This window comes from Mobula birostris, chromosome 2 (genome assembly GCF_030028105.1).
Source record: "Mobula birostris isolate sMobBir1 chromosome 2, sMobBir1.hap1, whole genome shotgun sequence".
Classification (NCBI taxonomy): Eukaryota; Metazoa; Chordata; class Chondrichthyes; order Myliobatiformes; family Myliobatidae; genus Mobula; species Mobula birostris.
Window position 1 is genome coordinate 59755961 of NC_092371.1, and position 10449 is coordinate 59766409.

A 10449-nucleotide genomic window follows, 5' to 3' on the forward strand; every position below is an offset into this window, starting at 1 on the left:
TCAGGGAGAAAGGAGCATTAAAGGGGAACAACCAAACAGAACCATGACAGTACCCCCCCCCCCCAACGGGAGTCTCCCGGCGATCCCCCAGGCCTCGCCTCTAGTCTTTAGTCTCTAGCCTCAAGCCTGAAGACTCCAGCCTCCTGCCTCCTGCCAAGCTTTGCCTCTGGTCTCTAGCCTCAAGCCTGAAGACTCCAGCCTCCTGCCAAGCCTCGCCTCTAGTCTCTAGCCTCAAGCCTGAAGACTCCAGCCTCGTCCTGCCTGCCAGCCAAGCCTCGTCCTTTCCTAGTTCTGGGGTCTGAGCCAGAGGCAAGACCCAGGTACCAGGTACTGATGCAAGATCCTTGTCCAGTCTCTGGCTCGGAGTCCAAGCCAGGGCTCCTGGCTCTCTTGTCCAGTCCTGTTCTGGGTTCCCGGGTTTTGTGTCCATGTCCTTGCCCTCACTCTGTATCCTAGTCCTGTCCCTAGTACTTCAGTGTCTGTGTCTTGCACTTGGGTCCGTTCCTAGCCACCTCCTTATGACAAGAGGCATTAGACAAGGGTGTGTTTTCTCCTCTGATTTATTTAATATGTACAGTGAAACAATATTACAAAAAATAAGAGACATCTTGGGCATCAAAGTTGGTGGTGAAAACATCAATAATTTCAGTTATGCAGATGACACCGTGTTAATTGCAAGTACGGAGGAAGAACTACAAAACTTAATTGATATAATTGTTGAAGAAAGTGCAAAAATGGGTCTATCTATCAATTGCAAAAAGACAGAATGTATGGTGATATCCAAAAAAAAAGGAGAATCCTATCTGCAGGCTGAGAATAAATGGGGAAGACATAAAACAAGTAAAGAACTTTTGCTACTCAGGAAGCTGGGTGACATCAGATGGCAGGTGCGACTTGGACATCCAAAGAATAGGGATGGCAAAAGACATCTTTACGAGAATGAAGAGTATACTGACCAATACTAAACTAGGCATGACAACCCGCCTCAGAGTACTGAAATCCTATGTTTATCCAGTTATGTGATATGGCTCAGAATGTTGGACAATATCTAGTAACATGAGGAAACGAATTGTAACAGCAGAAATGTGGTTTTTGAGGAGGATGCAAAGAATATCACGGACAAAATGAATATCTAACGAGGATGTCATGAACAGAGCAAACACAAAAAGAGAAATAATGTATGAGATCACGAAGAGGCAACGTAACTTCATTGGGCATGTGATTAGGAAAGAAGAGTTAGAATGCACGGTAATTATGGGAAAGATTGAAGGGAAGAAAGCAAGAGGAAGACAAAAACAAATGATGATGGAGACAGCAGCCAGAGAATTGGAAGTGAATACCAATTACAGTAATTGAGCCACTTGACCCAAAACAGGAGTGTGTGAGCCATGGCAGGCAAAGCTCAAACTGGGCATGGCACCTGATGATGATGCTGATGAGTGAATTCACTACATTGCAACAATTACTTTGTCCTCTCATAAACACACTGAACCTCAATCAATCCAGCTTGCCCGCAGTGCTGCAATAATGGGTAGTATTACACTAGGTGGCACACCAAGGTGGTATTGGTTTCCTGTGTAAAGCAAATCCATTAGACCCAAAGCTGCTCCTTTAAATTGAAATGAGCCAATCTATCGCAGATGATCACATGATACAAATCCTCCCACAGTCTGCCCTGTTTCAACCTCATCTATTTGGAGCTACACATTTCTGCATTCTGCTGCTCTTTTCATTCATCCTGTAACCAATGAGCAGCCTACTTTACAAAAAAAAACAAAAAAAGATAGTCATATTTATTTTTTTCAGACAGGTAAAGCCATTACCTACTAAAAGCTGGCATACTTAAAAAAGAATAGCTTTGCCTATGTAGTGACATCATCTTGGTCAGAGGCCAGTCTCATATCAAGAAGATGCTCAGAAGCACCCAGACGAACACTCGTTTCCCAGCCTATTTGATTAGCCAGCATTTGAAAATTTTAAAAATGCAGACTCTGGAAATATGAAGTGAAGGCAGAAAGTGCTGCAAATACTCAGCAAGTCAGGCTGTAAAAGAAAACAAAGCTAACATTTCAGTTTAAAGATTCTTCCTCAGAATTTTTTTAAAGAGACAGAAGAAGCTCGTCCCCTGGCATTTTTGCTAGCCCTTTCTCCTGCAGCCATAGGAGGTGCAACACTTCTCCTTTCATCACCCCCATGCAGGCATTAAATTTTGTAAGAATATCAGATGGAAATCTGACACTTTAACTCTTTGTGATCTCGCAGCATGTAAGGTGTGTGTACAGGTTAAACACTGTAGTTTGTTAAATGTTTGCTAATAGCGACTGGATTGTTTCTTGGCCACAAGGCACCAGTGGCATGAGAACGATACATCAAATAATTTGGCTGTCTCCGTGTCTCGCTATGCTTATGGGTTGAACCCATATTTATTGAGACACCTTTCGCTCAGTTCTTGGGACTTCACCTAGACCAAGGAATATATTGTATTTATTGTGCATTATTTGTGCTTTCTGTTTTATGATAATAAATTAGGCTTAAGTTGCTTTGCTGCACTTCTATGCTTATTACCACATTTCATGGACACTCAAATTGGTGTGAGTCTTTAGGGTCTGATCAACCCAGCCTGTTACAGTGGGTGACTCCCCCAATCTTGTCTATTGCATTCCATGTTCTTGATGTGGACTCTACATTGGTGAGGGCAAGCTTTGACTAGGCAACCATTTTGTATTGCACCTACATCCTTTCTTCTACTGCCATCTTGAACTTTTGGTTGCAGGTCACATCAACTCCCTTCCCATTTCCACACTGATCTGTCTTTCTGTCCTTGGCCTTTCCCACTGCCATGGTGAAACCAAACTCAATCTCAAAGAAGAACATATCATTTCCCACTAAAGATGTCCTGAGTATTTTGTAGGCTAGTTCCCAAGATGGAGCTGACTAGATTTACAACCTTCTGCAGCTTCTTTCAGCCCTGTGCAGTAGCCCCTCCATACCAGACAGTGATGCAGCCTGTCAGAATGCTTATATTCATATTCCTACAACCCAACAGTACAGACCATTGAATTTTCTAATTTCAGGTTACGTACATTCCCTTTCTCATTCCCACCAATTGTCCAGATTCTCTACTCCTTTGTTCAACTTTTCCATCTCCATTTGCTCATCAACAACACAGCTATCCACCTGGATTTCTCCTCCCTTGCCTATCCCTCCTATTCCTCACCCATCTGGTTCTATTTTCCTATAATCCCTTCCTTATCCCGTTCCACTTATCACATTCCAGTATCTAACTTCCCCCTCTACAGACACTGCATGTCCCATTGAATTCCTCTGTTTTTTTTTGCTCCAGATTCCAGCATCTTGGTTCTTTTGAAAATCATGGCTAACTTAAAATATCCAGTTAACTGCCAGGATATCTTTGGGACATGGCAACAAACTAGAAAACCCACCAAAAATCCACATAGTCACAGGCATGAAGTGAAAATTCCACATTGTTGGAACTCAAGTTCATGGCTGAAACTAGGTCTCTCGAATTGCGAAGAAGTGGCAATGACTGTGTTACAACTGACCACTTCTGCTGTAGCTCATCCATTTTCAACAGGGGCGGTGCTAAGGTGGTGCAGGAATTGCAATAGCACCACCATAGCACCACCAAGAAATTAACTGCAGCTGCTTTGCTTTCTCCATATAGTTTTGAATACAGCTTGTTTCTCCAGTTGATCTAGTGAAACAGCGCCCCCAATTACCATAGCACCCACGCAGCAATAAAGTTATAAACTCTGTCAGATCCACTCCACACTTCTGCTTATTCGTTCATTGTCAATGTCTTGCCATTGCTGTCCTCAGAGCAGTTGAGCTGATCTAAGATCACTTAAGGTGCTAATGTCACTCACTCTCACTCATGTGAGAGATTGATAGTATACATCCAGGCGCAGATCCATGGTCTCGCGAGACTAACGGATGCCACACGTGCACATTGTACTTTTACAAGCGAGCGTGGGCCTGGCACGTGCATTATTTTGGCCGGCGTGAAAAATGGATCGATTTTTAGTCAGAAAACGACCTCATCCAGAGGAATCAGTAGTGTCTGAGCCTGAGCATGTCTTAATTGAAAGTGACATGCAGAAAGAAGTAAGTGGGGATGAGAACGACAGCAGTTCATCGAAGGAGTGTGAGGGTGAAATAGAGGAACAAAAAATGGAGCGGGATTCAGAAGAGAACGTGGATGAAGCTGCTCTTAGTGTGAGTGGGAATACTGTTAGCGATGTTAGCCAGCAGCCTGAGGAAGGACCCCGTCAGCCAGCATTGAAAAAGTACCCTTCGCAACAGTTTGGCAATCGGCAAAGGAGTATTCGTGGCTGGTTTGACCTGTACTCCTGGCTGGAATATTCAATCACAAAAGATGCTACATTCTGCTTCGCATGCAGGCATTTCCTGTGTGGAGGACATGGGTTCCATTCTGAGTCTACCTTCACTGTCACCGGTTACTGCAACTGGCGGAAAGCTACAACAGCTTTCAAAACCCACCATGTAAGTGCAGCTCATAAGTTTGCTATGGAGGCATGGGCCGAATTCAGATTGAGAAAACAAGACGGTTCAAGATTGGGAAATATGCTTGATAAAGGACATGCAAAGATTGTCCAAGAAAATCATATGAGAGCAGTGGTTGAGTCTCTACGCTCTACTGCGTGCCAAGGCATTGCCCAGTGAGGACACCGGGAGAATGATGGATCTGGCAATAGGGGAAACTGTGTTGAGTTGCTCAGTGTAATTGGGAAGTTTGATAAGACTGTAGCTAAAAAAATTAGAGGACAATCCTGGAAATGCAAAAAAACCCATCACGATATCCAAAATGAAATTATGGGTATTATGGCAGATATGGTCAGATGTCAAATAAGTGCAGAAATCAAGGAGGCTGGATATTTTGCCATCATTGTTGATGAAAGTAAAGAGTTGAGTAAAAAGAAGCAAATATCAGTGGTGGTGCGGTATTTGAATAACGAAACAGTGCTTGAAGAATTCTTGCACTTCACTCCAGCAGAAGGGTTGGACGCAGAGTCGCTTCTTAAAAGCATTGAACAGACACTCGCCCAGTGTGTTATTGATGAGAACGCATGTATAGGTCAGTGTTATGACGGGGCGGCAGTGATGCCCGGGTGCAATAACGGGGTACAAGAGAGGTTCAGGAAAGAGGTCCTGCAGGCATTATATATACACTGCCATGCTCACAGACTTAACCTTGTTTTAGTGGATGTTGTGAGCAATGTACCACAAGCAGGTGAGTTTTTTGAAACCGTGCAGCTGCTTTACAACTTCTTTTCAAACTCTGTTGCCCATGATCTTTTCATGAAGAAACAGAGAGAACTGGAATCAACTGCACTGCCCATGGAGTTGAAGAAATTGTCAGATACATGCTGGGCATGGCAGTATACAGCTTTGTGGGCTATAAGGAAATCGCTCCCTGCCATTCTAGCTACATTACAGGATATTATGGGTCAACCAAATGCACACAGAGGCCAGAGCTGTAAATGGACTGATTGACGAGCAGTTTGCTTTACTTCTCACTCTGTTTGAGGATTTAGTCTGAGTCATCAAGTTCATGTCAGACCAGCTACAATCTCCCAGTTTGGAGCTTTCATCCGCTGTGGACTTGGCTCAGTCTGTTATCGATGCACTCTCAGCAAAACGGGGAGAGGAATCATGGAGTGAAATTCAGACAAGAGCTAGGGACCTGTGCGTCAAGGCCGGTATACAGAGCAGAACACCTGAAAGGAGACAGGCCCAGCCACCCCACCGCCTACATGATTTTGTTGTTGAGGCCCAAACTGAACGCACACCTGTCACATCCTCTGATGACCTTTGCAACCATTGTTTCTATCCAGTTATAGACAGACTTCTGACTGAAATGAAAAGACAGTTCTCAATTGAGACTGGGGGTGTTCTGACTGGAGTCTCAGCATTGAGTCCCAAACACGAGTTCTCCCTAGACAAGAATTGTCTTTGGCCAATGGCCCAATACTATGGAGTGACTGAAGTGAACCTGACTGCAGAGCTACATCAGGTTCAGCGTCTGCTGGAAATAAAACAAAAGCAAGGACAGACAGTGAATGACACAGTGGAATTTCTAGCTCTAATGAGACCCTACTGTGATGCATTTATAGATTTATACAAACTAATCTGCATATCACTGACTCTGCCTGTTACATCTGCCTCATGCGAATGGAGTTTCTCTTGCCTCAGATGCATCAAAAACTACCTCAGGAATAGCAGCGGTGACGCTCGGAACAGCAACTTGGCTCTGTTGGCCATAAACAACTGGAGGACCAAAGCACTTGACATCCAGAAAATCATGATGCTTTCACCATCAATCACAAAAACAGACGGATTGTGCTTCTCTGAAAACATTAATGGTGAGTGCAGTTGATTTTTAAAAAATTTGGGCCAAGACTAATGCTGATTATTATTATTATTTTGTGGTGGATACCCCATAGTCCTTATGTTTCCTGCAAATCCTAAAATATTACATTTACTGCTATTAAGCCTACTGGTTTTGCTTAGACTTCCAAGCGGTGATTCTGTTGATTTTTGTTTTAAGTTCAATAGCCAAATTAATTGAGGTATTGCATGGTCAGAGTATAATTTGTCCAACTCCTGGTAAAGCCTTGCATCTGTTGTTTGCCTTATTTGACTTTAATAACAGTGTATCTTTTGGCATTGCTGTCTATGTAGTGCAAATAGCAGTGGATTCGTTTTGTGTTTTTCAGTTGAGAAGCACGCATTTGACGATGATTGCGGGATTGGTGCGTGATTCACGTTGTCCGCTGTTGCTCGGATGCTCTGTTTGTTTTTTTTGTTTATGTTTCGTGTAGCCCAGGTTGTCCCTGATGCTGTTGACATTGTAACAGTTCACTTGCTGTTGCTTGTGAATCAACAGCGGCGTTTATAGTAGGCACATAATGCATCCCTCAGCACTATCACTGAATCATTCAGCCCCTCCATAACACCAGCAAGAAAAAAATCTCTGGCGCCGCCACTGATTTTCAATAGTAATTCAGTTTTTCTCTGTATATTAGCATAACCTGATATGTGCATATCAGGATGAGGCTTTTCATTCTAGGACGAGGGAGATGTTTTCCTTTTTTAAAGAAAGGGGCTTCCCTTCCTCCACTATCAGCTCTGCTCTTAAACGCATCTCCCCCATTTCACGTACATCTGCTCTCACTCCATCCTCTCGCCACCCCACTAGGAATAGGGTTCCCCTGGTCCTCACCTACCACCCCACCAGCCTCCGGGTCCAACATATTATTCTCCGTAACTTCCGCCACCTCCAACGGGATCCCACCACTAAGCACATCTTTCCCGCCTCCCCTCTCTCTGCATTCCGCAGGGATCGCTCCCTACACAACTCCCTTGTCCATTCGTCCCCCCCATCCCTCCCCACTGATCTCCCTCCTGGCACTTACCTGTGTAAGCGGAACAAGTGCTACACATGCCCTTACACTTCCTCCCTTACCACCATTCAGGGCCCCAAACAGTCCTTCCAGGTGAGGCAACACTTCACCTGTGAGTCGACTGGGGTGATATACTGCGTCCGGTGCTCCCAATGTGGCCTTTTATATATTGGCGAGACCCGACGCAGACTGGGAGACCGCTTTGCTGAATATCTACGCTCTGTCCGCCAGAGAAAGCAGGATCTCCCAGTGGCCACACATTTTAATTCCACATCCCATTCTCATCCTGACATGTCTATCCACAGCCTCCTCTACTGCAAAGATGAAGCCACACTCAGGTTGGAGGAACAACACCTTATATTCCGTCTGGGTAGCCTCCAACCTGATGGCATGAACATCGACTTCTCTAACTTCCGCTAAGGCCCCACCTCCCCCTCGTACCCCATCTGTTACTTATTTTTATGCACACATTCTTTCTCTCACTCTCCTTTTTCTCCCTCTGTCCCTCTGAATATACCTCTTGCCCATCCTCTGAGTCCCCCCCACTTGTCTTTCTTCCCAGACCTCCTGTCCCATGATCCTCTCGTATCCCCTTTTGCCTATCACCTGTCCAGCTCTTGGCTCTATCCCTCCCCCTCCTGTCTTCTCCTATCATTTTGGATCTCCCCCTCCCCCTCCAACTTTCAAATCCCTTACTCACTCTTCCTTCAGTTAGTCCTGTCGAAGGGTCTCGGCCTGAAACATCAACCGTTCCTCTTCCTAGAGATGCTGCCTGGCCTGCTGCGTTCACCAGCAACTTTGATATGTGCATATCCTACAGCTTTGTATTTTAATGCTCCATTTTTATATTCTCACTGTCCATTAGGACTAATTTCATAGTTCTTGTTCATTTACTATCTTTCTAACTACACCCTATGAACCCATGAACCAGATAACTCTTCGGTATAATTCCACTTATTGCTGGTCTCATTCTATCAGACATATTGTTTTCAGGCTATTTATCCTTCCTCACCTTCTCCACAGCTTAAAACTAACTTGCTTGCTCTCTTTTCCCACTCAGATGAAGAATCCTGAGAACACGCACAAAATGCTGGAGGAACTCAGCAACCTAGACAGCATCTATGGAAAACAGTAAATGGTCCATACAAGAGTAAACCTACCACCCCAGTTGCCTCTGCATCCAGCATATAATTTTCCCGAACTTCCGCCATCTCCAACAGGATCCCACCACCAAGCACATCTTTCCCTCCCCCCACCCCACTTTCCGCTTTCCACAGGGATCGCTCCCTATGGGACTCCCTTGTCCATTCATCCCTCCCGCTGATCTCTGTCTTGGTACATATCCTTGCAGGCAGATTAAGTGCCATACCTGCTCTTACACCTCTTCCCTCACTACCATTCAGGGCCCAAACAGTCCTTCCAGATGAGGTAACACTTCACCTGTGAATCTCCTGGGATCACCTACTGTATCCAATGCTCCAAGTGTGGCTTGCTGTATATCCGTGAAACCCAATGTAATTGGGAGACCATTTCACTGAGCACCTACAGTCTATTCTCCAGAAAAATTAGGATCTCCTGGTGGCCACCCATTTTAATTCTATTTCCCATTCGATTCTGACATGTTAGTCAATGGCCTCCTCTATTGCTGTGGTGAGGCCACAGTTAGGTTGGAGGAGCAACACCTTATATTCCATCTGGGTAGCCTCCAACCTGATGGCCTGAACATCGATTTCTTGAACTATTGGTAATGCTCCCCCCCCCCCACTTCACCATTCTCCTCTTCCACCTTATCTCCTTACCTGCCCATCACCTCCCTTGGGTGCGCCTCCCCCTTCACTTTCTTCCATGGTCTTCTACCCTCTCCTATCAGATTCCCCCTTTTCCAGCCCTTTATCTCTTTCAGCTATTAGCTTCCCAGCTCTTTACTTCATCCCCACTCCCTCTCTGAGTTTTACCTATCACATACTGCCTTGTACTTCTTCCTCTCCTCCCCCCCCCCACCTTACTCTGACTTCTCATCTTTTTTTGCAGTCTTGATGGAGGGTCTCAGCCCAAAACATTAACTGTTTACTCTTTTCCATAGATGCTGCCTGGCTTGCTGAGTTCCTCCAGCATTTTTTGTGTGTCTCTTGGATTTCCAGCATCTGCAGATTTTTTTGTCTTTGAAGAATCTTGAACCTGATTGTTAATTCTGTTTCTCTTTCCACAGATGCAGCCTAATCTTGCTAGTATTAAAAGAATTTTCTGTTTCTATAGCATCTACATTTTGAAAAAGACTTTTCCCCACCCTTGGTTTTCTTTCGTTGCTTCTTGTGGTGACTTTTTGATGCTTGGGACTTCTTGCACATCAGCTGCAATATGAAACCCCAAAGACATGCATTAAAATTCCAGTGACCCAACCCGAAGAGGACAAATGCAATTAACAGTTGCAAGTGTCATGTGATCAAATAGCATGCATCCAGAATTCACATGATCAAACACTCAGGAATGTCTGCATCCTGAGTTAGCAAACTAATAAGGGTGGATGGGGTTGTGTTGTCCATTAGAAATATCATCCAAAATACAGTTGGAAAGCAAAATCTATTTCTGCGCAACAGATGTTATGTAAAAAGGCAGAGTCTCTGGTACATAGTCTATTCCAGCAATTGAACCGACATTAACCTTGTGGAGAAAATAATAGCATTAAGCCAAAGGACATGACTGTCTGTTCGTGACACTGACATCAGAATTAAATCACAATAAAAAGGATAACACAAGCACAACGACTTATATTTATATAACGCCACTAACTTATCAGAGATAGTTTAAATCAAGTGGCACTTATATTAGTGTATTTTAAAAGAATATCGTTTTTTATGATTGTGCTTCCCTTGCTTTAAAAAGAAGGACATTATTCCTTTGATAGCATCGATCCGGACTCCTCACCCTTCTGTCAGTCCGTGAGATCAGCGAGCTCTCTCGGCGCTGGGACCAGTCGCCATAGCAACGCACAGACCAGGGCGGG